We start from the raw sequence: 27555 nt of genomic DNA on the forward strand, positions 1-27555 counted from the left end.
GCGTACCGACATGCTCTTCCCTGATATTACTGCTCAGTGATACCAATCACGTATTTCTAGCACCAAGCAGACAAATCCGCAGATCCTGGAAATGGAGTTTGGTTTGTTTGGTTTGTTTTTGTTTAACGTCCTATTAACAGCCAGGGTCATTTAAGGACGGGCCAGGTTTTGGAGGTGGAGGAAGGCCGGAGTACCCGGGGAAAACCCACCGGCCTACAGTCAGTACGTGCCAACTGCCCCACGTAGGTTTCGAACTCGCAACCCAGAGGTGGAGGGCTAGTGATAAAGTGTCGGAACACCTTAACCACTCGGCCACCGCTGCCCCCCTGGAAATGGAGCCGCTACCTGTTTTCTAATACGACAGGAGAAAAATGGACAGCTTATCCGTATTGTAGTATGTAGGAATTACCTACATGTATATGTAATAATATTCTCTTGGTTAGATTTATCTACGATGTAAAATATAAATTAAATAAACGTTTTAGATTGGATATAATTGCAAACGAAATCCCGTATCACAGATTATAACAGAGTTTGAAATACATCTCCTACACATGATATAGATACCTTTATGTGAAGCATTGAACTGCATTCCATATCGAGTCATAGACACATGAACGCCCACTGTATCATAGGAAACGAGCATGGCCGCCCTTGTACCTCGCTTGCAGTTCATGTCTTATTTTCTGATACGGACATTGAAGGTTTAGAGGTCGACAGTGGGAAAAAAACAATAACAAAAAAACTGCATCGTACAGATGTCACCCCTTTTAAAATCTATGACATGTAAGTAATGCTTAGGGCCTAAAGCAGTGGTACATAAGAGACGGCGATAGAATGAAATGGATTGATCCAAAGTAAAAACCGTTAGAAGGCAGACAGTGGACCACAGCCCAACAAAAAGAGGATTTGTTTTAAACAAAACGAGAAGTGTCGACAAATAACTATCCCTGTCATCAAATGTGGCCAATATCTATACTCCCCGACAACAAGGAAACTACATCATAACAGTCAGACCCTGATGGCGTCAGAGGCGATGGCAATAAAAAGGCGGGAAAAACTGTAATGTGAATTATAACACGTGCGGTGGTGTCTTTCTGGCGTTTGTTTGTCGGACAGACGAAAATCTATAGGACCCCGGCTTCAACACCTTGGAGCGGTGCTGATGGGGGCTAGTTCAAAGAGCAAATTGCTTAGAGTATTCTTTATCGATACTCTAACTAATTTCGTCTGAAGCATTTGAAACCAGCCATATTTTCTATAGTCAAAGAGAGGCGTGAAGCACTATATCCCGGAGCGGAACGTGATTAGCCGCACGACGGTCGGTTGATGGTTATCGACCGCCGGTACAACAGAGGTTAAGAAGGTCATTGTTTGTCTCCTCCTCTTCAAGACATGCCCGTGGTGGGAATTAGCTTTGTATATGTTTTCACACACCGGATAATCTCTTTGAAGGTCTTGTTGGCAAATATTGGCACATAATTAATATAGAAGAACAGCTGTAGGGGCGAAGGGACATCTTAGAACCTCTTAGTAAAATATCGGGTTGTTTATTCCAGCCTCTTCTTTCTATCGACTAAATCTGCAGACTTAGATATGCAACGTCAATATCAGTTTCTTTATTTTAAAGAAAGCCAAGAAAGAGAAGTGAAATCTTCCAGTTTGCTTGACTGATATCACCAATTCAACTGCTGTATCTCAAAGCCAGCTTTCTAGATAAATGTGTTAATATGTCTAAAAATACTAGTCATGGTGAAAATTAACTCCCCTTGTCTCATGCACTACATAGTATAGGGCTTGTTCATCAGTAACTGTCTCACCAGACAAAGGTCAGATGTGAAATGAGTATTGTAGCTTATTCAGACGAAGGAATATTTTGAAACGAGAAATAATCTCGATACAGGTGAAGTAAAATTATAATGAACCAATTTCGATATTTGGAAAACATGATGAGGTAGGAAGCATCAAGATGTCTGCAAGATAGAAAAATGTGACTTGTAATGTTTAAAACGCTACAAATGTCGACATATTGATATAATTGATGTACTGTAAGAGAGGCACGTGACAATGATTTCCAATTTAACCTGCCTTAGAGTCGCTCCTGCTCATGTGAAATCCAGTCTCCTGTGCATCTCAAAACATCGCATGTTAGAACCGTTACAGAAAATTACTTTCTTGTCAAACCACCGTATGTGGTAACATTTTAATTCCAGGAAATTTTACTGCCAACCAAGAACACTTTTCAAAAGCTTTCCCCAGCGACACATTTTTGAGAAAAGCTGATAAAATTAGCATACCACCATTAACAATGTTATCAGAGGCAGTTGTAAAAGTTAGTTTAGTGTGCCTTGTCATTCCGTTTCACGCTTATCGTATACAAGCCTGAACACGTGGCACTGCAGGGGCGACAGAAATGATGAAACCTGTCTTTATCTCAGCGGCTTCCTCAATTCCGTTTCTATGGAAACTAGTTTCATTTAACTAACAATCCCCACACCAAACAATACCGATGATTCCGAACAATTTCGAGATGAAATTCTGAGATTTCGTGAAGGAACCTCTTCTGTGTATTATTTCTTTGTAAACAAGCTGTGTCCGTTCATTTCGAGATAATTTCTAATATTTCGTGAAGGTTAGTGTCCTATTTAACATTTCTTCGTAAACAAGCTGTGCGTGATTATTTAAATGTGACAGTGTGTTTTGGAAGCCATTACACAACAATCGTTAGAGAACGTATGCCAGTACATTTGTAATATCACTGAAGCGAAGTTGCTTTCATTTCCTCTTAGGATGTTAGAACATGTATTAAATATAACTGATTCTCCCCTGTGTAAGTCAGACCTGCCTCTTTAGAAATAATATTTACATTTCGCTTGGCATTAGATGATATGACGTCAGTAAACAAAATTGCTGTACTACGGCTGGAAGTGTAAACAAACATGGCGGCCAGTCACAAAGTAGGTCAGGGTAAGGGTTATTCTGATTATTTACCACAAAAAAAAATGCGTTTACATTGACGAGTTGGCAGCAATTCTGGATTGAAATAAGTGTCACTTATCTCGTTGTCTAAATAAGTTCAAATTGATCTCACTCTCCCAACATATCTCACTGTCCAAACTGATCTCACTGTCCAAACTGATCTCACTGTCCAAATAAGTTCAAAATTGATCTCACTGTCCAAACTGATCCCACTGTCCAAACTGATCCCACTGTCCAAACTGATCTCACTGTCCAAATAAGTTCAAAATTGATCTCACTGTCCAAACTGATCCCACTGTCCAAACTGATCCCACTGTCCAAACTAATCCCACTGTCCAAATAAGTTCAAACTGATCTCATTGTCCAAATAAGTTCAAATTGATCTCACTCTCCCAACATATCTCACTGTCCAAACTGATCCCACTGTCCAAACTGATCTCACTGTCCAAATAAGTCCAAATTGGTCTCACTGTCCAAATATGTTCAACTTTATCTCACTGTCCAAATTTATTTAACTGTCCAAACATATCTCACTATCCAAATTTATTTAACTGTCCAAACATGTCCGAATATATATCTGATTGTCCTTAATACATGTATGTCCAATATATCTCGTCAACGAAAGGTAAATAATCAACATGTACGTACTAAATGTAAAGCCTACATTCACCAACATATATATATAGACCATTTAACATTTAAGTTACACGTGTAAGATTTCCTCCTACATTTATTGTAATGATTTACATGTGTGGGATTTGTACAATCATTGTAACATAACGATTTACATGTGTGGGATTTGTACAATCATTGTAACATCATGATTTACATGTGTGGGATTTGTACAATCATTGTAACATAATGATTTACATGTGTGGGATTTGTATAATCATTGTAACATAATGATGTACATGTGTGGGATTTGTACAATCATTGTAACATAATGATTTACATGTGTGGGATTTGTACAATCATTGTAACATAATGATTTACATGTGTGGGATTTGTACAATCATTAGCAAACTGCAAATATCTCTGTGGGGATAAGTGCATACCAGCGTAAAGTCTCCTAAAAAACAGATGAGGACGGAACACCTGTACGTAATGGGCTTCGAGACGCCATTTCATCTCAAGGGCTCGTTCATTACCGATCAATCAATTATAATTACAGGTAATCCCGAGACATTAATCAAGTTTACCTGCAGAACTGTCAGAGATTCAAACTCGACTTAATGAATGACCTACAGAGAAGCAATGAACACGATGATAATAGCATTAGATTGAGAAGTGGAGACCAGAGGGATTAACGATTTTATAACGAGTGTCCATGTCATTTATCTCCTGCCTAAACACGTCACACCAGCCCACTCTACCTTTAGTTAGGTATGCAAAATCTGATTAAAAAACATTTAATTTAATCAGTTATAATAAGTAATCGTTTAGTGCAATTATGTATAACAAATTATCAATGTATTAAGATACGAGACCTGTTGCGCATGCATTTATGAAATCCGCACGTGTACACGTTTTCTTTTTAAAATTTCAAATGCTTTCTATTTCATACAGAGAATTCGCCGTTACTAAACACATATATTTCGCCGTTACTACACACAGATAATTCGCCGTTACTACACACAGATATTTCGCCGTTACTACACAGAGAGAATTCGCCGTTACTACATACAGATATTCCCCGTTACTACACACAGATATTTCGCCGTTACTACACACAGATATTTCCCGTTACTACACACAGATATTTGGCCGTTACTACACACAGATATTCCCCGTTACTACACACAGATATTTCGCCGTTACTACACACAGACAATTCCCCGTTACTACACACAGATATTTCGCCGTAACTACAGATAGTTCGCCGTTACTACATACAGATAATTCGCCGTTACTACACACAGATATTCCCCGTTACTACACACAGATATTTCGCCGTTACTACACACAGATATTCGCCGTTACTACACACAGATAATTCGCCGTTACTACACACAGATAATTCGCCGTTACAACACACAGATATTCCCCGTTACTACACACAGATATTTCGCCGTTACTAGACACAGATAATTCATCGTTACTACAGACAGATATTCCCCGTTACTACACACAGATAATTCGCCGTTACTAAACACATATATTTCGCCGTTACTACACACAGATATTTCCTCGTTACTACAGATAATTCGCCGTTACTAAACACATATATTTCGCAGTTACTACACACAGATATTTCGCCGTTACTACACACAGATAATTCTCCGTTACTACACACAGATAATTCGCCGTTACTACACACAGATAATTCCCCGTTACTACACACAGAGAATTCGCCGTTACTACACGCAGATAATTCGCCGTTACTACACACAGATATTTCGCCGTTACTACACACAGATAATTCCCCGTTACTACACACAGATAATTCGCCGTTACTACACACAGATATTCCCCGTTACTACACACAGATAATTCGCCGTTACTACACACAGATATTCCCCGTTACTACACACAGATAATTCGCCGTTACTACACACAGACAATTCCCCGTTACTACACACAGATAATTCCCCGTTACTACACACAGATAATTCCCCGTTACTACACACAGATATTTTGCTTTTTTCTTAGAAGCATTGTTCGACGTGATGTATACGTGCAGTTGAGTAGAATTTCTCATTAGATTGGAAATCAATTTAAGAAGCCAGCGACAAATTGTGTAGTGCATAATAAGAATCATTTCATCGATATTTATATATACTTGGTGTTTATAAAAGCTCCTAATAAGTAGGTACGGGGTTAGTCATTATGTCTTTTATTTCAGAACCGTTTACAACCTGCTCCTACCCAATAATTACCGTCACAGATAACCCTCGGGGGGAAATACATTGGACCGACGAGGAAAAAACGGATAATAACGGTCTAGTCATCATCCAAATTTGCATTTTTTGTCTACGTTCTATTTCGCGTGTCAAATTGTCACATCGGAACACAAACCCATACTTTACACAAGAAAGTGTGACATGTAGATTAATTACCACGACGAAAGTTTATGCTATATCAATACTAGCGGAAAGGAGCCACCAAACCGCTATAGAGAGCGCTATCCCCATCCAAACAAACTCCAACACTCTTCAATCCTGGAAATATAATTCAATATCACAGTATTGTTCATATTTAAGGAAATCGAATCTAGAATAAATTCATTGTGGGTCTGTATTAGAATTACATTGAATGAAAACATCGATAACGCGTCAGGTTTAACACGAGGTTTTTGTTTACATCCTGTATATAACGGATTAATAAAGAACGCTTTGTCTATTTATGAGAAAAATTATAATCGTTATGTGGATTTTTTGTATTGTTCTTTAACATAAATGATGACTAAGCAGTTGATGATGGTGAAATAACTCTACACAATTCCGTTTTAAGGGAACGGTTGATGTAAAGAATGGTTGATGTAAAGAACGGTTGATGTAAAGAACATTTGATGTAAAGAATGGTTGATGTAAGGAACGGTTGATGTAAGGAACGGTTGATGTAAGGAACGGTTGATGTAAAGAACATTTGATGTAAAGAATGGTTGATGTAAAGAACGGTTCATGTAAAGAACATTTGATGTAAAGAAAGGTTGATGTAAAGAAAGGTTGATGTAAAGAACGGTTGATGTAAAGAACGGTTGATGTAAAGAATGGTTGATGTAAGGAACGGTTGATGTAAGGAACGGTTGATGTAAAGAACGGTTGATGTAAAGAACGGTTGATGTAAAGAATGGTTGATGTAAAGAACGGTTGATGTAAAGAACGGTTGATGTAAAGAACGGTTGATGTAAAGAATGGTTGATGTAAAGAAAGGTTGATGTAAAGAAAGGTTGATGTAAGGAACGGTTGATGTAAAGAATGGTTGATGTAAAGAACGGTTGATGTAAAGAATGGTTGATGTAAGGAACGGTTGATGTAAGGAACGGTTGATGTAAGGAACGGTTGATGTAAAGAACGGTTGATGTAAAGAACGGTTGATGTAAAGAATGGTTGATGTAAAGAAAGGTTGATGTAAAGAACGGTTGATGTAAAGAACATTTGATGTAAAGAATGGTTGATGTAAAGAATGGTTGATGTAAGGAACGGTTGATGTAAAGAATGGTTGATGTAAGGAACGGTTGATGTAAGGAACGGTTGATGTAAGGAACGGTTGATGTAAAGAACGGTTGATGTAAAGAAAGGTTGATGTAAGGAACGGTTGATGTAAGGAACGGTTGATGTAAAGAACGGTTGATGTAAAGAACGGTTGATGTAAAGAACGGTTGATGTAAAGAACATTTGATGTAAAGAATGGTTGATGTAAAGAATGGTTGATGTAAGGAAAGGTTGATGTAAAGAATGGTTGATGTAAAGAATGGTTGATGTAAGGAAAGGTTGATGTAAAGAAAGATTGATGTAAAGAAAGGTTGATGTAAAGAACGGTTGATGTAAGGAACGGTTGATGTAAGGAACGGTTGATGTAAGGAACGGTTGATGTAAGGAACGGTTGATGTAAAGAACGGTTGATGTAAAGAATGGTTGATGTAAAGAATGGTTGATGTAAAGAACATTTGATGTAAGGAAGGTTGATGTAAAGAATGGTTGATGTAAAGAAAGGTTGATGTAAAGAATGGGTGGTGGTGAACTAACTCTTTATCCATCCCGTTTTAAGGAACGGTTGTTGGTGGTGAATATATCTGTATCCGTTCCGTTTTAAGGAACGGTTGGTGGTGGTACACCAGCTCTGTATCCATCCCGTTTTAAGGAACGGTTGGTGATGGTTGAACATTTATCATTGAGAACAGATATATCGTAATATAAAAAGAGCTGAATGCGATCCTACGTGAACGTGCCAGATTTTATGGAGCTCGCGAATTTTTTGAAAGGCAAACATAAATATGACACTCCTCATTGCTTACATAAGCATTTCAGACGAAATGATCCTTAGCCACACCAATCTCAATAAAAAGTGTTTAAATTAGAAACACATTTCGGTATGATTCTTATCGGAAGAGAAATGTGGCCGTACAGATTTTTTCCTCGGTTAAACCCGGATTTGTTCGGGAACATAAACACCTGATCCTTAAACAAAGATTTGGCTTGTTAGTTTTCCTCCTCACCATCATGTGTTATTTTGATTACTGTAAACAGGCTAGCTGTTTGTGGAGAAGACGGCAAACAGTTATTCTTTTCGGTAAGAAAAGTAAATATTGGGACAGGCACAAAATGTCGATCCAACAACAAACATGAGCAGTCGGTGTCGGAAACAGGTCTCGTCGATGGGATATTGTAAAGTTTCCATAGAATTGTGTGTTTGACTTCATTCCTAACATGTTTGCCCTTCTTACGATAACACTCAACGGTGTGTAAACTACTAGGCGGATAAAATCAATCTTATACCAGTTCAAATACGACTTTGTTTTACATCATGGTCAATTCTATGAATTCGCCATGTCTTTTGATACATTTTTGAAATTTTAAAATTTCTTGATATCCTTTGAAAATATCTCTTTGTTTTTGTATATGTACATTGTATATGTATATTTTTTATACATGAAACTTTATCAAGTAAATCTTTATCAAGTAAATCTTTATCGAGTAAATCTTTATCAGTAAATCTTTATCATCCCCTATGGATTCATCTTGTTTTAGAATTCCGTCTAACCTGCTAAGTTACGTCAACAATCCAATACAACGTATTAATACACATCTAAAAATAGAACGTACTGCGCGCCGTGTTGTACATACCCGGATGTAGACTAGCCCGCCTTTCTCTAGAATATTAAAATTATAAATAAAATTGAGATTTATAATTTTTGCCGCTAGGATATGTCTGATTCCAGATCCTAAGTTTCAAACTAGGGGGAGATAAGTTAAGTAAGTATCAGAATTTAGCTTGGTAGTTCTGAAAAATAAAAGTATGTTGATTCTGTAAGTCGTAAATGATGTTATTTTTCTAATAATTTTCTTTTCCTTCGCGGCAGCAACCAATACGACAGATCCACTTAGTGCTTCTGGGGCGTGGCTTTGACCAATCTATTATTTCGTGGATCATTTACATATAGATAGTGGAGCTTCGCCGTAATCAGTGGTTATTTTCCCTATTTTAATTGGAATTATGAAGAACTACGATATTGATTATCGAATTATATTATCATTAGAGTATATATGTTCTATCCTTCAAATATAGTATTTTTGTTCTAATTTATATGTTACGAAAACATCGAGAAGCTTTAAGAATACGATAAAACCCCATTATGACGTAATTGTTGAGGCCTTGACAGAAACACGTGGGGTTTAAATGAGGGGGGGGGGGGGGGGCACCGAAGTAACCTGACAAAACCGACGGGGAATCGAACTGCTGTCGCCTTGGTGAAAGACGAGCGGCTATGTCCATACAGAAACAAAACTAAACAAGGAAATATTGCATCCGTTTATGAACCGTAACTAACATATTGGATACCAAGTTTAACCGAAACCTAAGTTGCGATACAATTTTGTAGATTTTTTTTTTATTATATCACAGTTTTATTATTGTTTTTCTTTTCTTTTTTCTTTTCTACTTCTTTTGTAACTGAAATATTTTTTGAAGAAATGATGAAGCGGACTTTGTTTTTCCATATTTCTTTTTATTCACGGGTTTCTTTTCACAACCTCGAAAAGAAAAGAACAAAAAACGGAACTGTAACTTTTAAATTGCATGTCAGTCTCGAGGACCCGACCAGTAACGATAATACAATAACTATTTTGAATATCAATGCGTTAAAATTTCACTGTTTGTATATGTTACATTAATATGACGTGACACAGCAATTACTGAGACTGACTTTTTGTGCCTGCTGATACAGTTATCATCGAGCCGGATCTTGCCGGCATATTTGCAGGCTTTTGTGATGGAGCACTGAGTTTATTAAAGGCTACCGGAGTATGGATACAGGGTATGGATAGTATATTATATCCCATGTGACTCACAGCTGTAAATGAAGACGTCAGTGTTGTCAAAGAAAGGGAGAAAATTGAATTAAAACCAGTAATTCATCTATAACCTCGCTGATCTTTTCTCGAATAAAATTAATTGACTCCCTGTTGCATTTTGATTTATTGATATGGGAACTCGATATGGAGATCAGTGTTTTCCATTTTGGAGATTGTAAAGAACGAAATAGACGGACGGAGACGGAGGCAAATATATCCGGATAGGAACCCTCATGTTCTCGGGAATTCGATTTTCATGATTATTAAATTAGAAATATATTGGATTCTCGTTTTTACTACTTGATGTTAAAAAGATATCTTGTTTCAAATCTGAGATGAAACATGACACTGTTGAGGTGCACAGCTAGATAGAAGATGATGATGATGATGAATATTTATGTACAAATAATGGCTGAATATCCGGTTTGCTCATACATTTTATAAAAGCAAGTATACACTTACACTTTCTTCGCGAATTATAAGGCTTATAAGTAAACTTGAACTGATCTTTCTCTGCTTGGACGAATGACACCACTTCTATAATTTGCATACAAAACGTAAATCCAACAACCAGAATTTTAGAGCGAAAAATCACAATGATTATTTGAACCCGCAAAAAAGCAGTTTTGATCGACATCAAAACACAGCATTTCAAACATTTTGCAGGAGAAACTTAAACACTGACTGTAGCCTATGTTTTTATTAATGAAAAATTAAACAACCGAATAATTGATAACGGTTGAAAACTGGCTGTTTCAGTTTTTTTCAGTACAAGTCTAATAATCCCTTTTAAACATATATGATGATATGAATGGTTATCTTAAATGAAGAAATATATCCTTGATGATCCAGTTGTGGTTTATTTGTGTTTAACGTCCTATTAACAGCCAGGGTCATATAAGGACGTGCCAGGTTTTGGAGGTGGAAGAAAGCCGGAGTACCCTGAGAAAAACCACCGGCCTACGGTCAGTACCTGGCAACTGCCCCACGTAGGTTTCGAACTCGCAACCCAGAGGTGGAAGGCATCAAGTGATCAAGTATCGGGACACCTTAACAACTCGGCCACCACGGCCCCTAATGATCTAGCCAAGTAGGTAATAGACAAATTACGAAAAATAAATAGCTGTTGTGACCTTCATGTAAGGTACTACAAATGGTAAATGGTCATTCACATACGTTCATGGCTGCCAAGATGGATGTCGATATTCTTCTGTACCTCGATTGCTCTATCGTATCATTTCTTCCTTTTTCTATTTGATATTATACAAATTAAGGGTTCCTCCGTATCTTTAATCAAGTATATTTGCAATTAAACATAATTGATATTAATTCTCATACGTTAATAAAACTAAAAAAGCTTAAAAAATTGATATAAACTGTTTAAATCCCCTCTAGATACACAATCGTGAGAAAAATAAGTCGCCCATTGCCTTGACAATGAAAAGCTACAATGTAATTTAAAATCTATGCCATTCATTTACCCTTACCACAGTAAAAATCCATTTAACAGCTATCTTTGAACATACGTAATTATCTGTGGCAATGGCGTACATTTCCTTAAATGTTGACAAGACAAAGCATAGTAATATTGACAATAAGGTAACGTATTGAACAAAAACGTCACTGACAGATACAACGGCGTCCTCTGTTACGATTGATCTCGGAGACATAAAGAGGCCCGGCCAGAATACAGCGCCTTAAAGTTAACGTAAACACGCCAACCTGTTATTTATTTAATTACATGGATTTTCTTCACTTTAGCACTTTAGACAAAAAAGAAAATTCAACATGAAATAAAGCTGATTTTGACGACCACATTTAAATGTCGACGCAAATAAACCATTTCTTCAAGTTTATTCCTTTGATCCGAAACTTTTCTAAGAAGACCCGCTGTTTGAGACGATGTTCGCCGATATTGGTGCTATTAAAATTTCCGGTTATATCCATACGTCATCGATCTTTGCTATACCAATATATACACATACCAGCATCAATGCGCTTTACACAGAACTGAATCTAGAGAGCTGCTGTGAGAACAAAGCGGCTTGTTTGCCATACATTGATTGAGAAAATAAAGCATTGTTTCGAAATAATATTTGGCTTTCTAAGGAAATTTCATTATAACCAACAAATCTGTGAGTGTTTCACCATCTGGCGGAACTCGTGTCATCGATCCTCCCTATTCGTGTGTCTCGTGTAGAATTAGCCCTCATATCACAACAATCTATTTCAGGGAGGTGCTGCATGTACCGAGAAGGAACGGTCTACCGAGTTGTCGTGCAGGTCCCTAACAAGCCCTGATTAGCTTTCTGATAGAAACACATCTAGAAGTGTTATAATACACGCATTACGACATCAAAATTGGATTCACAGTAGTTAAACGAAAAACGAAAAATTGGGATTCCACTACTGTCTTAGAATCGCACTTAGATATCTCGAAAAAAAATACAAAAAAAAAAAAAAGCAAAAAAAAAAAAAAAAAAATAAACCAACAACCCCGCCCCCCTCCATAAATTTTATCGGTTTGCCGACACAATTTACGCCCACTCAAAAATATGAGTTATAATGTAATGAAAAATCATTCCAAACACCACAAAAATAAACACTTAGGATCCATTAGAGAGGCACAACGATATCGTCTTTGTCATTGTCGTCGTTAAACTGTTAAGTACGAAGTATAAGGCAAATGACCACGTGCACCAAAAGAAGCAGCGTCCACGGTCTCCAATCTATGCTGCCTCGTATCCCCAAATACATGCCAAGTCCCTTGTAAAAAAAAACATGTGGCCTCGAAGGATTACAATGACACGTCTCGAGGCATGAATCATTACTACAGTCATACCCGTAATGACCGATAAATACAGAAAATGGACAATAATTTGTATCAAATTCAACTAGACTGGATTAGGAGTATACGCTAAAAATAGAAGGTTGGTAATATAGCAATGTAACGTCCATCATGTCTGTATCACAACGATTTTTCCGGTCGTTGTAATATTTTTGTAGAATAGATATAAAATCCTAAGATGATGAAATACGGTCCAAGATATCGTATTTATTAAAATAAACTTTCTAGGAGTCGGCAGGCGATTTACGGAATATCCGAAAATCGACCCGTGCAGTCCGAACTCTATAGGTTCTAATTAAATTTACAAAACGTTACACATATTATTCAAGCTAGAGTTAATACACATGATTGACAGGTGGCATTTTAGTACTCAGATGGTCACATTTCAGACCGGTGAGATTCTTAGCTTAATTGTCCTTTGTCCGAGGCTAGGTGTCATACCTGGCCAGACCAGTTAAGTAATTCAGTTAACATCAAAAGATAAATGTACATACCTATTACAATGAGAAAAGGGGAATTATACATATCACTTTCAAAAGACAGACAGCTGGTTGAGATGTAATTAAATAATTTGTAAATGTAACATTTTTACAAGAGAAATTAGACGTCGAAGAAATCCAAAATTATGGAACATGTATAATGTCCAATAATGTTTATATTACCACAAATTTCATAAAATTCACTATGAAATCTGTACCGCTGTATAACACAGTGTCAGTTATTGTATGAAACATCTCTGGACATAAAAGTTAGTTAAATGATTGAAATATATATCACTATAAAAAAAAAAAAAAAAACCAACTTAAACAGACGGACGTCAACACACGGATGTTAACACAGCCCATACATATTGTACTATAAGAGAAGAGGACATGGATAGACATATTTTGTAAAGCAAGCCCAAAGTATCTTTTATATACAACACTGTCTGACTTGTCACGTGACATGCAGAGAGACTGGTTTTTCCCTTTATGATAATATTACCCAGAATGTGGAATGGTTGAATGGACCGTCCTAAGGCTGAGGGCGAGACGGTAAGATACCATTTTGCATGTCCGTTGCACTGCAATAACGCAACCTGACTGGGGATAAATTGAAATATAACGCCCTAGGCAAGTATGCTTTGATGGAATTTAAATATAATTATGAAAACAGAGGTTTTCACGAAGACATTTCCAGTATCGCAAATTATATCTATATTTGATTGTAAACAAATTGTTTATAATTATTTTCTACAAGTCTGAAGCATGCGTGAAATTTGTTGCAATTTACAACATTTATCATTCACTCCAACAGCAACGACAAAAGAAAATAGCTACATACGTTAAAGTAATATGCCCAGAAATATCTGATATTGAACACTTTTGGTATATATATACCAAGTTATAAAGATATACAAAATCACTCTAGAAGCCCCAAACTACACGTGTAGAATATACGTGCTAACTCACCTTTCCTAATAAGGTAATGTCTCACACTTATATGTAGTGTACACGTGCTAAGTCACCTTTTCATGTAAGGTTTTGTCACGCACTAAATAGGTATTGTGTACACACGTGCTAAATCACATTCCCTAATAACGTAACGTCTCATACTTATATGTAGTGTACACGTGCTATCTCACCTTTCCTAATAAGGTAATGTCTCACACTAAATATAAAGTATACACGTGCTAAGTCACCTTTTCATGTAAGGTTTTGTCACGCACTAAATAGGTATCGTGTACACACGTGCTAACTCACCCTGCCTAGTTAGTTTATGTCTCGCAATAAATATGTAGTGTACACGTGTTACCTCGTCCTTCCTAATAAGGTAATAACGTGAATTAAATGTGTATTGTCCTCACCTAGACAAGTTCACCTAATACGGTAATATCCGACGTTACAATACACAGGTATGAACATCTCTATATAAGCTCCCCTTCACCTGTAAATGATGTCTATTACGAGTCTATACTAACGTAATTTGTTGCGGCCCGCTGTATTTCCTCCCGGCTGTTCTATATAACAGATGTACCCTAAGTCGCTAGGGAACAATGATTTGATAAAAGAGTTCTTTGAATTAAATCAAAGTGAATCGCTGTTGAGGTGTTGGATCAATTTATCAGTTGATTTTTATCAAATTCGCCTTTCATTGATCTTGGTGTACCACGAGTGTAGTAAGATCCAGCCTAAACGTTTCCCAGATTCTCAACGCGCTGTCCCGGCCTACTATCGCTCAATACTGTTTAGCGGGATACTATTCCAAGAAATCACTGATTTCTGTGTAAAACCTTTACATTAGCACCAATTACCAGAAGGCCGTCTCTGATGAACGAGGATAACACAAGCAAACTATGATAAATAGAACTGGCAATAAAACGTCGGCTTCATCCCTCCGTCCTCCCCTCGTCGCCGGCACATCTGTCCGAATGTAGTCTGAGTACTGTTCAAGTGAGCACGCTGAATTAAATCATGAACTTTTCCACATTATAAATAGCCTCTGATACGCCATGAAAACTCTTCAGGTTTTTTTTTTTATATTCCTGAGTGTTTTTTTTTAAACAAAACGATCTTCAAATCTTTGCTTGTAGAATTTTTCCAGAGTATTTGTTATCAAATGCTCTCTGAGGATTTTCTCACTTACTGCTACGCTTGTTGTTTGGGGAAGCATCGCCACATCTTCTTATTCTCTGTTAAAGTCAGTGCTATATAGTGATTTTATAATTTGTATTTGAAACAGGAAAAAAAAATAAAAAAAAATGTCCCAATATATAATTTTTAATAAAGTAGCATTTTTGTTATTTAAATTTTGCTGAATTGAAGATAAATAGACCAAACAAAATTCACGAATAGCGTGGCTATATTCCCATGGCTTTGCCTTATAGAAGACGTCCTAAATAATGCTACAATAGTTCTTTATGCTCATTTCCCAGTTGTTTCATTAACTTCAAATCTGACAAACATGAATTACACGGGAACATTGTTAAAAACTTTGCTCGTGCTGGTTGATTTGTTCTTAAATAATACAAGTGCCAGTATTGACGCGCCTATGTGTTTATTTCATCTTAAATGCATGCTCCTAACACCTCATCCCCATCCACAACCCTGTCAAAGACAGCGACTGGCATGCTATTTCTCGGAGTCTCTTCATCAATTCTCCATTCCCCGGGCTCCAAAGTCGGACCCAAATGGGTTTTTTCCCGGATCGACTCCGCGCCTACGTGTGAACACTGATGTTCAAGGAATAACGAAGCGCGCTTATGGTTAGCTTAGGTGTGAGGACGCTTTGTAATATGTTGAGAATTAGTATCATGTTTCAACAATGTGTTCGTTAATAGTGGGGCCGGACGCCGGTAATAACAAATAACGCTTATTCTCAAGTGAACTATTTTCATATAACTTTCTGGAAGGATATTCATTAATTCAAGAGCCGGCTTATTATTGACAAACATCAAATACACATAATCCGGAACACAATTTGCAACGCACGCAACAGATCCCAAACGGGCTGATAGGCTAGAGGGTTGTATTCTCCTGCCTCCTTCGTCAAAGCGCACGAGAGCGACATTTCCCTGGCAAATGGCCGTCACGTTTACTGGAAAGGGGGATGGGTAGACAAGCTGACGTCATTTCATTGTCAGATCATCGAAACAACGTCACTTCGACCACTTTTACGGTGATGTTTATTTAACAGGTGGCGCCACATGGCTCACTTTTGGGAGTGGCCAGATGAGCACACGGGGTCTTTATAAATATTCATCAGCGAGAATAAATGGTGTCGACTTATAAACGTAGCTGAAATGGAAATTTATATATAACAACAAAACAAAACCAGTTAGAAACACCAGATCTTTTCTAATTTATAATAATTTAGATAGCATTGACACTGTTTAAAACCAGGGATGAAATTAATAGAAAACACCGTTTACAAATGATAGAAATAATTAGTGGAATATTTAATACTTTGAACGCATTACTGCGGTTCACATCCGACATTAACAATAATTGTTAATCACCAGACTACCTGTAGCAGTTTATCATTTGTTTCTGATTTGTCTTTCATAATGAAGTTTGAAGAATGCGGGTTTTGTTAAATCGTCAAGGATAGGATACGTCCAATAATTGATCATCGTAAGAATTTGCTCCCTCACAATACTCTCCTCGGCTGACTCTCCTTCCGCATTACCTTGTAACCAAATTATTACATTTGATGGACAGTTTGTTTTCACACACAGTTTCGTTAAATGGCGTGACATTTACTTGGCATTTGTCTGTACAAATCGTTTTTACACAAAATCGTGTACACATGTTCGCAATACCACATGGAACATTCATTCGTGGGCCAATAGATACTATACTGTTACGGGTTTCTGAGCGCAGGAACGCTGTTTCTTCAAGTTCCATCGAATTTCTAACGTATAAATCAAGTTTACAATATAGATGTGATTTCCCTGATACAATGAAGGAAATAACGTGATCAAGAGGTCATTCGAGACCCTGAATACCGCGGAACTAAGAGCACTCAATGCGACGTTGTTATTTACTGTTGCTTTACTAACATACGTATAACACTTAAACCCAAACATGTTTTTGTTGAAACGTCCAAATGTCGTTTTCTGAGAGATTATCATCCAATATTGTTAGGTACAGGGTAAGTCTCGTTGAAGTCTCGTTAAGCGCACGCGAAGTGTACGTGAACTTTATCAGTACATGCGCATTAATTGTTGACAAACGTTTGATTTGAGAGGTCTGAGAAACTGACATGTATACATGTGTAACAGTTTGCCTTTCATTAGTTTCCTAGACACAGACACTATACATTAATATGGTGTTCAGACTAGTATTTAGCACGTGCACGATGGCCATGGAGGAGACAGCTCGTGGAAATATTATTTGGAACATGTTTGGTAGAAATTGAAAAAAAGAGAAAAAAAAAGAAGAAAAAACACCAATCCAGTATTTCTTTAAACATATGGAAAGCAAACTTGAAGAATACAATTGAACGAATAATTTAACATCTTAAACGTATTTTTGTGACTGCACGTAAAAATAACAAGAAATGTAAGTTTTAAGAGCCGAATTGCTCTCTCAAGCAAGAATCAATGTTCGTGTATATACAGAATAAGGCCAGGGACGATGAAAACTTAATTGCATGCTAAGTATCAGTAATATTTGCATCTATATTCAATTCAATAGATTACATTGATCCTGCGGCCCGACGGTACTGTCAATATGGATAGAATGTAGAAAAATGAAATTATCTGCGTACATAACACTGGTTTATGAAGTCGAGTTTTTTGGTTTTTTTTTCTTCTTTTTTTTTTTTAGTTTAATGTTCCGTTTCTAAAACCATATAGAGGAAGGCCCATTGGGAGAATTATATAACATGTGTCATGATCTAGTCTGGAAATATACAGATAGATCATTAGGACGCCTACGTTTTATGTAAGCTAGAAAGATGCGACCTTCTACCAATAAATAATGATTTATTTGGGAAGTTAAATCTTCATAAAACGTGAAAATCACAAAATATAGCAACATTTTGCATCAACCTTAAGTACGCTATACATAAAATAGCATTAAATTCATATTTACTTCTCAGTACTGCCGTAGGTGTCGATATCATAAAATGTAATAAATTCATATTTACTTTTCAGTACTGCCGTAGGTGTTTATATAATAAAATGTAATAAAAGTTCTATTCCTTATCCCTAACTTTATAAATAACACTTCTTCTCTCATAAACTTTTAGTTGATTATGTAATATTACTCTTATTTGTTGACAACAAAAATAAGCATTACATATAAGTAAAATATAAAAAAAAATAACCACCCACAAAAACAACTTGACTTAATTACTGTACTTTGTTATAAAAGATAACTAGGAAATTGCCTATCTCACCTTAGCCCCCCCCCCCCCCCCCCCCCCCCCCCCATCCCACCCCTATGAATTTTGAGGTATAAACATCACCGAACGCAAAAAGGCAAATACTATGAAGAAACGATATATATCACTGTTACGTATAACTCTAGGCGTTCAAAAGAGTAGGCAATTTGTAGTTCATCAATTATACCTGCCATGTACGTCAAATCTAAGAAGTGTCATGTTTTCAAGATAGGAATCGAGGTCGTAGCAATAGAACCATCATACACAATGATATTTCTTTGATTCATATATTTAGGAATTCCAAAGAGTAGTAAAACGCTTTTTAACATAGCTTCGTCTTTTCTCCTCATTCGAGATGTTATGACGATTTCAGACGTAAATTGAACGCGATGCCCCAATACCTTTGGTTGCCGGTCGACACATAAGTACATCTAGTGGTTAATGTAGGGCTGAAGGTTTTATTTACATAGCGTACCCATGCATAACATCACTTGTGAAGTGATAGTTGGTGGTAATTTTAATACATTTAAAATAACAATTGGTGATATGCAAATCAAGGAGGGTTCGTACAATGCGAAAACAAATTTTGCTGCAGCAAGACACCTTTGATGTTAAGGACCTGTATTGAGTTCCCGATTAATATATATTATTTTGTTTTTGACAACGGCCTTTCATATATAGGGCAACTGTTGTATTTTTTACCATTGTGACGTCATTAAATGACGCAACTGTATGGAGGACACGCAATTAACTATATATAGTAACAAATATGATAACACATTGTTTTGTCATTATTGTCACACAAATTAATTGTACAGTAAACTAAATCTCACATCCTAACCAATGTTCCTTTAACTTTGATTATGTATCTGGACGTGGCTGGCTATAACTTTGGTTATGTATCCGAGTATTACTGCCTATAACTTTGAATATGTTTTAATATACCTGAGTATTACTGACTATAATTTTGAATATGTTTTAATATACCTGAGTATTACTGACTATAATTTTGAATATGTTTTAATATACCTGAGTATTACTGTCTATAACTTTGAATATGTTTTAATATACCTGAGTATTACTGCCTATAACTTTGAATATGTTTTAATATACCTGAGTATTACTGCCTATAACTTTGAATATGTTTTAATATACCTGAGTATTACTGCCTATAACTTTGAATATGTTTTAATATACCTGAGTATTACTGCCTATAATTTTGAATATGTTTTAATATACCTGAGTATTACTGCCTATAACTTTGAATATGTTTTAATACACCTGAGTATTACTGACTATAATTTTGAATATGTTTTAATATACCTGAGTATTACTGACTATAATTTTGAATATGTTTTAATATACCTGAGTATTACTGTCTATAACTTTGAATATGTTTTAATATACCTGAGTATTACTGCCTATAACTTTGAATATGTTTTAATATACCTGAGTATTACTGCCTATAACTTTGAATATGTTTTAATATACCTGAATATTACTGCCTATAACTTTGAATATGTTTTAATATACCTGAGTATTACTGCCTATAACTTTGAATAATATTTTATGTATCTGAGTGAGGCTGGCTATTACTTTGAATATGTTTTAATGTATCTGAGTGTGGCTGGCTATAGTTTCACATATGTTTTAATATATCTGGATGTGGCTAGCAGTTATGCTAAAAAATATACAGAATATCAGACTTCACCAAACAGTTCCATTGTTCATGCAGTGGTATTTTTGAATTTGTACAATGTTTTAGATTTTAATTTTTTAGGTTTATTGTATCTTTTATCTATTGATTTAGCTTTTATGTATTATACTTATATATTAAAAACTGATAGTGTTATGCAAAACTATATAGGTTTGAAAGACGTTTTTATTCAAATTATGGATTAGGAATGTTTTCGTTTATTGTATCTTTTATCTATTGATTTAGCTTGTATGTATCATACTTATATATTAAAAACTGATAGTGTTATGCAAAACTATATAGGTTTGAAAGACGTTTTTATTCAAATTATGGATTAGGAATGTTTTCGTATGATGTGAAAAATAGTATATTAAATGTCAGCTGCGAGTTTTGTGTAGGTAATATACGGGATAAGCTCTGTAGTCATCTGGTACCAGCATACACACCACACAACAGATATTTTCTCCCGTAGAAATCGAATTCAAACATCAATCATCAGGCACAGTAAAATTAGAATATATCTATGTGCACTGAAAAAAAGGACGGACAGACCGTTTGTTTCCTGAGCAATGGTTATATGGAGCGTTCTGGGCGCCCTGGCAGCAGTGTGTGGAATTTCCTTCTGATAAACCCGTGAAAAAAAAGATTTGATAAAGTAAACTCGTTACCTCAAGGGCTTTCTGAAGTTCACAATAACACCCAATATAGCACTTTAAGACTATAGGTACGTGAAGACTATTTTACAGCGAGATATGGCGTACTAAACGGGTTCTTCTATCAAGATACTGGATTCAAAGGACTCTGTGTCTATTCTGCTATTCTGTTATTTATCATTAATCCGGACAGAATGATAGATATTCGGATTCGAATACAAATATGTCATCTGAAATGTTAATGTTGTACGTGTTTCATTAGCACGAACTACCCGCGGTAGGTCAACAGCTTGTACAGGTAAAACTTACTACTCAACCCTAATCCAGTATCCGAGCCCCTCCCCCCCAAAAATATATAAAAAAATCAACAAAACACCACAAACAAAAACAACAACAAATAAACAAACAAATCCCAACATAACAGTGGTATATGTAATTTAAAAACGTGTACCACAAGCGGTGTATTCGCTGCGTTCTACAGTGCCCAGTGCCGTGTTTTGCTTTTGTTTTATAATAGTCATACTATTTATCAAGCTTGATAATGGAACATTTTTACGGAAAGAGAAACACACTGCCTTACTCTTTAGTTATTGTTTCCGGCAAGCATTCGGAACTGTTTTTGACATTCCAAAATCTTTATTTTTATATATAACGTAAAACCAGAAGGATACCGTTCTACCAGTGGCCTAGTGCTTGCCGTCACTTAACATATGAGGGTTTCTTGCATTTTTTTTGTATTTTAACCTCAGATTGATTTTAAGTTAGAATTATGGTTTCGTTATTTTATCGGTATTCTCTGTTGTTGTTTTCGTTGTTTTTATTGTTTTTTTGTTTTTTGTTTTTGTTTTTTTTTGTTCTTTTCTTCTTTTCTTTGTTTTTGTATTTATTTTTTCCTGATCTATAATCTTACCGAAAGACTACCATAAATTTCGGTAATCGATAGCATTGTAAGTTTCACCAGCCCCGAATGACGACATTTCTGATGTTTACGGAGTATACCATACATATATAGAAGGGGGATTTGACACCAATCCTGTAATCACACAGACATGTCCAAAGACAAACTGGTTATATTAGCACCAAGGACGTCTGTTATGCCAGTTTGTAGTTTGAACGAATGTAAATTATGGAAGACAAGCAGTTATTGTATATACGATAATGGTACATTATGTAGGAAGTAAAAGTAAAAAAAAAAAAAAAAAAAAAACATCGAATGCTTTCTGCGAATTTCAGGTCACTGAACATCATTATGGTATTGAAGATTTTTTTTTTTTTTTAAATATACTTCAAAACAGCAAATGAACGTAAGTTATGTTATGTTGCTTACGTGCCGTTTTGAAATGTTTGAAACAGATGTGTTTATTTCATTTATAAAACCTGCACGATCAGTCATCCATTGATTTATTTCAGGGTACGCAAACAAGGGAAATGGGAACTCCGAAAGCAGGAAGTAAAACTCGAAATGACTTATGATTTATTTTCCTGAAGATATTCGATATAAAAAAATAATAGGATAGTTTGTTGTGTGTTTTCAAAGTTGTCTGGTGAATCGAGCGTCACGACATCACGACATCACGACATCAGAAAATTTCATGTAATAAAATGGCACCGATGACGCCACAGAGCGGGGAGGTAAAACAACCCGGATATGCACTCAGATGCATTTTACACATTTTTGTGTTTTATATATATACAATATATCATTATAGAACGTTTTCTGTGGAATATTGACAGACATAGAACACGTGCAAATTCATATACCGAACATGTGTAAGTACAGGGATGAGGGGTGAGGGGTGGGTGGGTGGGGGAACATCGAGAGAGACATACAGCGAGAGAGGGGGGCGAGTACACAATTACATGACCTTTGTAAAATGAATCCTTTTTGAGTTATGGCCATTTGAAACTTTTCAATACATGACGTCATGGCGGCAGAAGGACGATACAGCTGTATGATGTCCCTGACATCACTAACGAGTCCTAGAAGGACGAAACATCGGCATGATGTCACTAACATCACTGACGAGTCCTAGAAGGACGAGACAGTTGTATGATGTCCCTAACATCACTGACGAGTCCTAGAAGGACGAAACAGCTGTATGGCGTCCCTAACATCACTGACGAGTCCTAGAAGGACGAAACAGCTGTATGGCGTCCCTAACATCACTGACGAGTCCTAGAAGGACGAAACAGCTGTATGGCGTCCCTAACATCACTGACGAGCCCTAGAAGGACGAAACAGCTGTATGGCGTCCCTAACATCACTGACGAGTCCTAGAAGGACGAAACAGCTGTATGATTAGTTCGGCAATCGCAGTTTCTATTTACCTTCTACTAAATTAGTCTTTACTTTGAAGGCGCTCTCCATTCGTGTGTATTTTGCAGAATCCTTTGAGATTTTCTTCATTATACTTTTATAGGCCTCACTACATTGACCATATCTAATTTGTGGATCACAACCGTAAACTGCTCTACCTGGGGTGATACATAATTCAGTAATCCCCGCTAACAAGTCCTATCGGCGATAACAAAGCGGCCCTATGATTGGCCACCGTTTGGTGATGTTGTAACTATGACGACATACTAGGTGTCTATAATATCAGTATCAACCTCGTGTTCTGTAATTGAACAGCGAGTTCTGATTGGTGGGATGTTTAGTTCATGCCTCTGGATAAATATAAGTGACAATTTGTTTACATTTGGGAAATCAGACACTTGCTAGATTCCCTGGTCAGACTGTTTTATTGTCTCCAGTACGGTACATGTAATCTGTAAATATGGCTGGCTATCATCACACCTGTAGTATCAGTCCAGGAATTGGCGTCTGGGCAACAAGTGTCATCAATAATATAGAAGACATCTGGGTAGCACGTGGGCACGGACTTCACGGTAAATCTTACGTCATACACGTGCAGACAGGTATACATCGTCCTATTTAGATAGCTTTAAACTTGACGGTTTGGCAAAAATTGTTAGAAGCAAATTCCAATGCAATGTCATGAAATAAATAGAAATTCAGTTCTAAATGAAATTATTATACTGTAACTACGTGTATATGAAAAAGTGTGACCCTGACTTCTCCACATTCACACACAACATGCTCTAAGTCTTTGGCCCTTAGCCACCTCGGACGTTAGACATTTAACGAATAAATTTACCCACGAGTCCCAGAAGAACGAAACGATGAAACTGATGTCTAACTTTGCATTTGACACTCAGTTTGTATTGAAAAGGCTGATATCTTGTAGAATCCTTTTAAACGCTGACCAAACAAAAAATAATGACAGCATTTCCTTAAATCATGTACATTTTGTATACCCCATGCACGTCGTCCCTCGTGACCCTTATAACAGTTTATATGATGACGTAGTGCACGTGCATTACAGTCGGCTAACAGTATATTTTTTTGTATATTAAACAAACTGTGTTGTGATACACAGCATGCCTAACTCAAAATGAAACGTTATGACTCCATCCTAAACTTGATATATTTATAAATAATTTCGTTTTAAAGAAGGAACGTACTAAATTATCATTTTGAAGAATAAAACATTTTCGTTTGGAATTCCAGGATTACCCTGCCATGGGGATGTTTGATTAACAGGAGTCGGAGAAACAAATCATCATCAAAGTTTTCCCTCAACAATAACACGCCACTGTGAATTATCCCAATGCAGCTCGACGATAACACATGCTCTTGTACAGCATGTCAACCTGGCGCAGCACGTGCCATGTTGAGGACGAGAAAACAATGTATACACCCTAACTCTGTACATATATCTTCATATATACACCTCGCGCGCCTCGTTGACTCCGAGCCTCAGGATGACGTTAAAAGCCTTTTATTGTACATAAATAACATTTAATTGCCGTTTCCCCTTGAACTGTATACGGAGGTGATACAATTCCATATTTTCTACATAACTCTTGTCTACAGCAACGAGAATTACATCACTTTGCAATCAAGCGTAAATCATACAATAAAACTATCGCATTAAAAATTCAAAAGGTCCACATTTAGTAACTTTACAGTGACACGCGTGTCTATGCCCTGTCAGTGTATGGGATGCGTGGACCATGGTGCAGTTTGCGCCCGACCTGATATACCGTTGTTTCTATTAAAGCCTAAAACAGCCATTATCAATATAGTCTGTGAAATAGATTTACTCAGCTGACTCCGTGCTTGACGAGTGAACAGTTTCGACACTTTAATGGGACAACTGTTATTGAGCTAATCGTTTGTCTAATCTGTTGTATAATGCGTCCTTTTCATGACAGCGATGATGATCAATGGAACAGAAAAAAAGTTGAACCCAGTGAGCCATAATTCATTTTAGGTAGTCATCATCAGTGAGGAACATTTGTCTGAAACATATAGAGTTCTAACTGACGAGTATTGTAACAAAATGAACTGTATTATATAAATTATATTATTTTGTGAATCATTAAATTTTTCGAATCTTTTTTTCAAAATAGCGATTTCACAATGAAGTCTTGCGGGAATTCAAATTCGCAAACCTTTTAAAAGTGTTGTTTAATAACATGGAGTAAAATATATTATATTAATTTTATTTAAATTGAAAATGTTTGTCAGGATAGTGTACATGTTGTGTGATACAATACAATATTGTATTTCATTTAATTCAATCTGCATCTTAATACTGTATCGTTACTGAATATCTTTTATCAAATTAATACTTTTTAAATGAGATATAAATATATTTAACAAAATGTATACATGTATGCTTATTTGAGGGGGAAAAGCTCACGGACCTTAACGGTCATCTGAATTATATTTCATTTTAACTCATTCAGCCCCTAGGGATTAGTTAAAGACAATAGATGCATACCATCAAACTGCCATCCCACACTGATCATTCTAGCCAATTGTTTTTATTATATTTAATGGCAGGAGAACAAATGATGTTCAAAACTGTGATTTCACTTATATAAACTAAAGTTTACCGACTATCCAGGGGAAAATGTGACATCACAGGGTCACGAAGTCAAATGTTTTGTAAAGCACCTTAAAGCATTCCATCCAGGAAAAACATTTGATTCTATAATATTTGGGTCGTGAAAATATAATTTTTGAAATTTCAGTTAATTGGACCTCTTTTTACCCTATCTCTCACGTTGGGTCAAGACTATGAAATTCACCACTTCGATTGACCTTTACCAACTTCAATACAGTAGAAAATGTTTACGGATACATACAGACTGGCCACCAGCCTCTAAGTTTTTTGTTAGAACTGCTCCACTAAATTCTAATACTAGATTATCTCCCCCTAGTTTGAACCTACTGGAATACAATTCTAGAATCAGACATATCCTAGTGACCAAAATTATAAAGGTCGATTTTATTTATAATTTTAATATTCTAGACACAGGGAGCCAGTCTTGGATACATAACGCACCTTGCACGACGGACGACGACGGACAAAATAAATGCAATCTGGTCACATGTGAGATAAAACAAATCATGGAAACGTACCAACACATAATCTGAACCAATCTATTGAGTTTTAAATGAAGCTTTTTATGGTGTTTGTCGTCCATGTAGAAAACTTTGGCCCCTGGAACACATCGTCTTATTCTATTGGTATACATTTCAAGTGTTTTCATGCAAATCTATATGGTTATGCTGAATGGCTCGCTATAAAGCAACAAGTAAGATTGTCAGAGTTTCAAGTACAACCTTTAATGGCGGTAAAACTCAGCGAACAACGGAAAACGTGATAAGAAGTCTAAAACACGAAACAGGGATCGGTCCAAATATCCGGAATCGTTGCTGCTTCGCAATTTTTGTTTTTGCTCGTTTTGAACGCCGAATCGTTGCGTGACACATCAGGTTATTTGTTCATATCAAATATCATAGTATATAAAGCTTGGCCAATAAACTTTATACCTATTTGTGTTCGCATTCAATTTCGAACTTTATTATCATGTTTTCAGCCATTTGTTTTTCCTCGTTCATCGCGAACTCCGTGTTTATTTGTACAACTCTATCAGTCATCGCTAGTTGTTTGTTGACACCAGGATGTTTTAGTTAGAATCCTATTGACGTTCAAATCTGGGTCTCAGCGAAAAAAATAAATCCGTTTTTTCAACCCTCTACTAAAGTAGGTCAGAATGTACAGCCGCTGTAGCACTGCAAATACCTCACAAACCAATCCGACGTTTGTGGTTAGATCTAGTATACGCATTAGGTGCTATCAAAACTATGCTTACAGACACGTGGGCGATGTTCATGTGTTACAACGCAGTAAATCTTATCATTTTTTATTAGCCGCCAGATTATCCATTTGCTAAGATTCATTTTTTAAAAATGTTGGAATCAACTCATTCAAATTCAATAGCAACCACAGAGAATACCGTAATTATAACTCATATCGGTAAAACGAGGGGAAACTATTAACTGAAATAAAGATTTGCATGGAGAGCTTTGAACAATGTACATTGTACAAGCAAAAGACCAGAAATTCCGAAGGAAATTGC

General features: G+C 36.3%; 1 protein-coding gene across 1 annotated transcript in view; it reads right to left on the bottom strand.

Annotated features, from left to right (window-relative positions):
- Window positions 1-27555, bottom strand: part of LOC117334540 (lachesin-like) — a 144022-nt gene that overhangs the window by 84344 nt on the left and 32123 nt on the right. The gene's annotated exons all lie outside the window — the stretch shown is intronic.

Source organism: Pecten maximus, chromosome 9 (genome assembly GCF_902652985.1).
Source record: "Pecten maximus chromosome 9, xPecMax1.1, whole genome shotgun sequence".
Taxonomy (NCBI): Eukaryota; Metazoa; Mollusca; class Bivalvia; order Pectinida; family Pectinidae; genus Pecten; species Pecten maximus.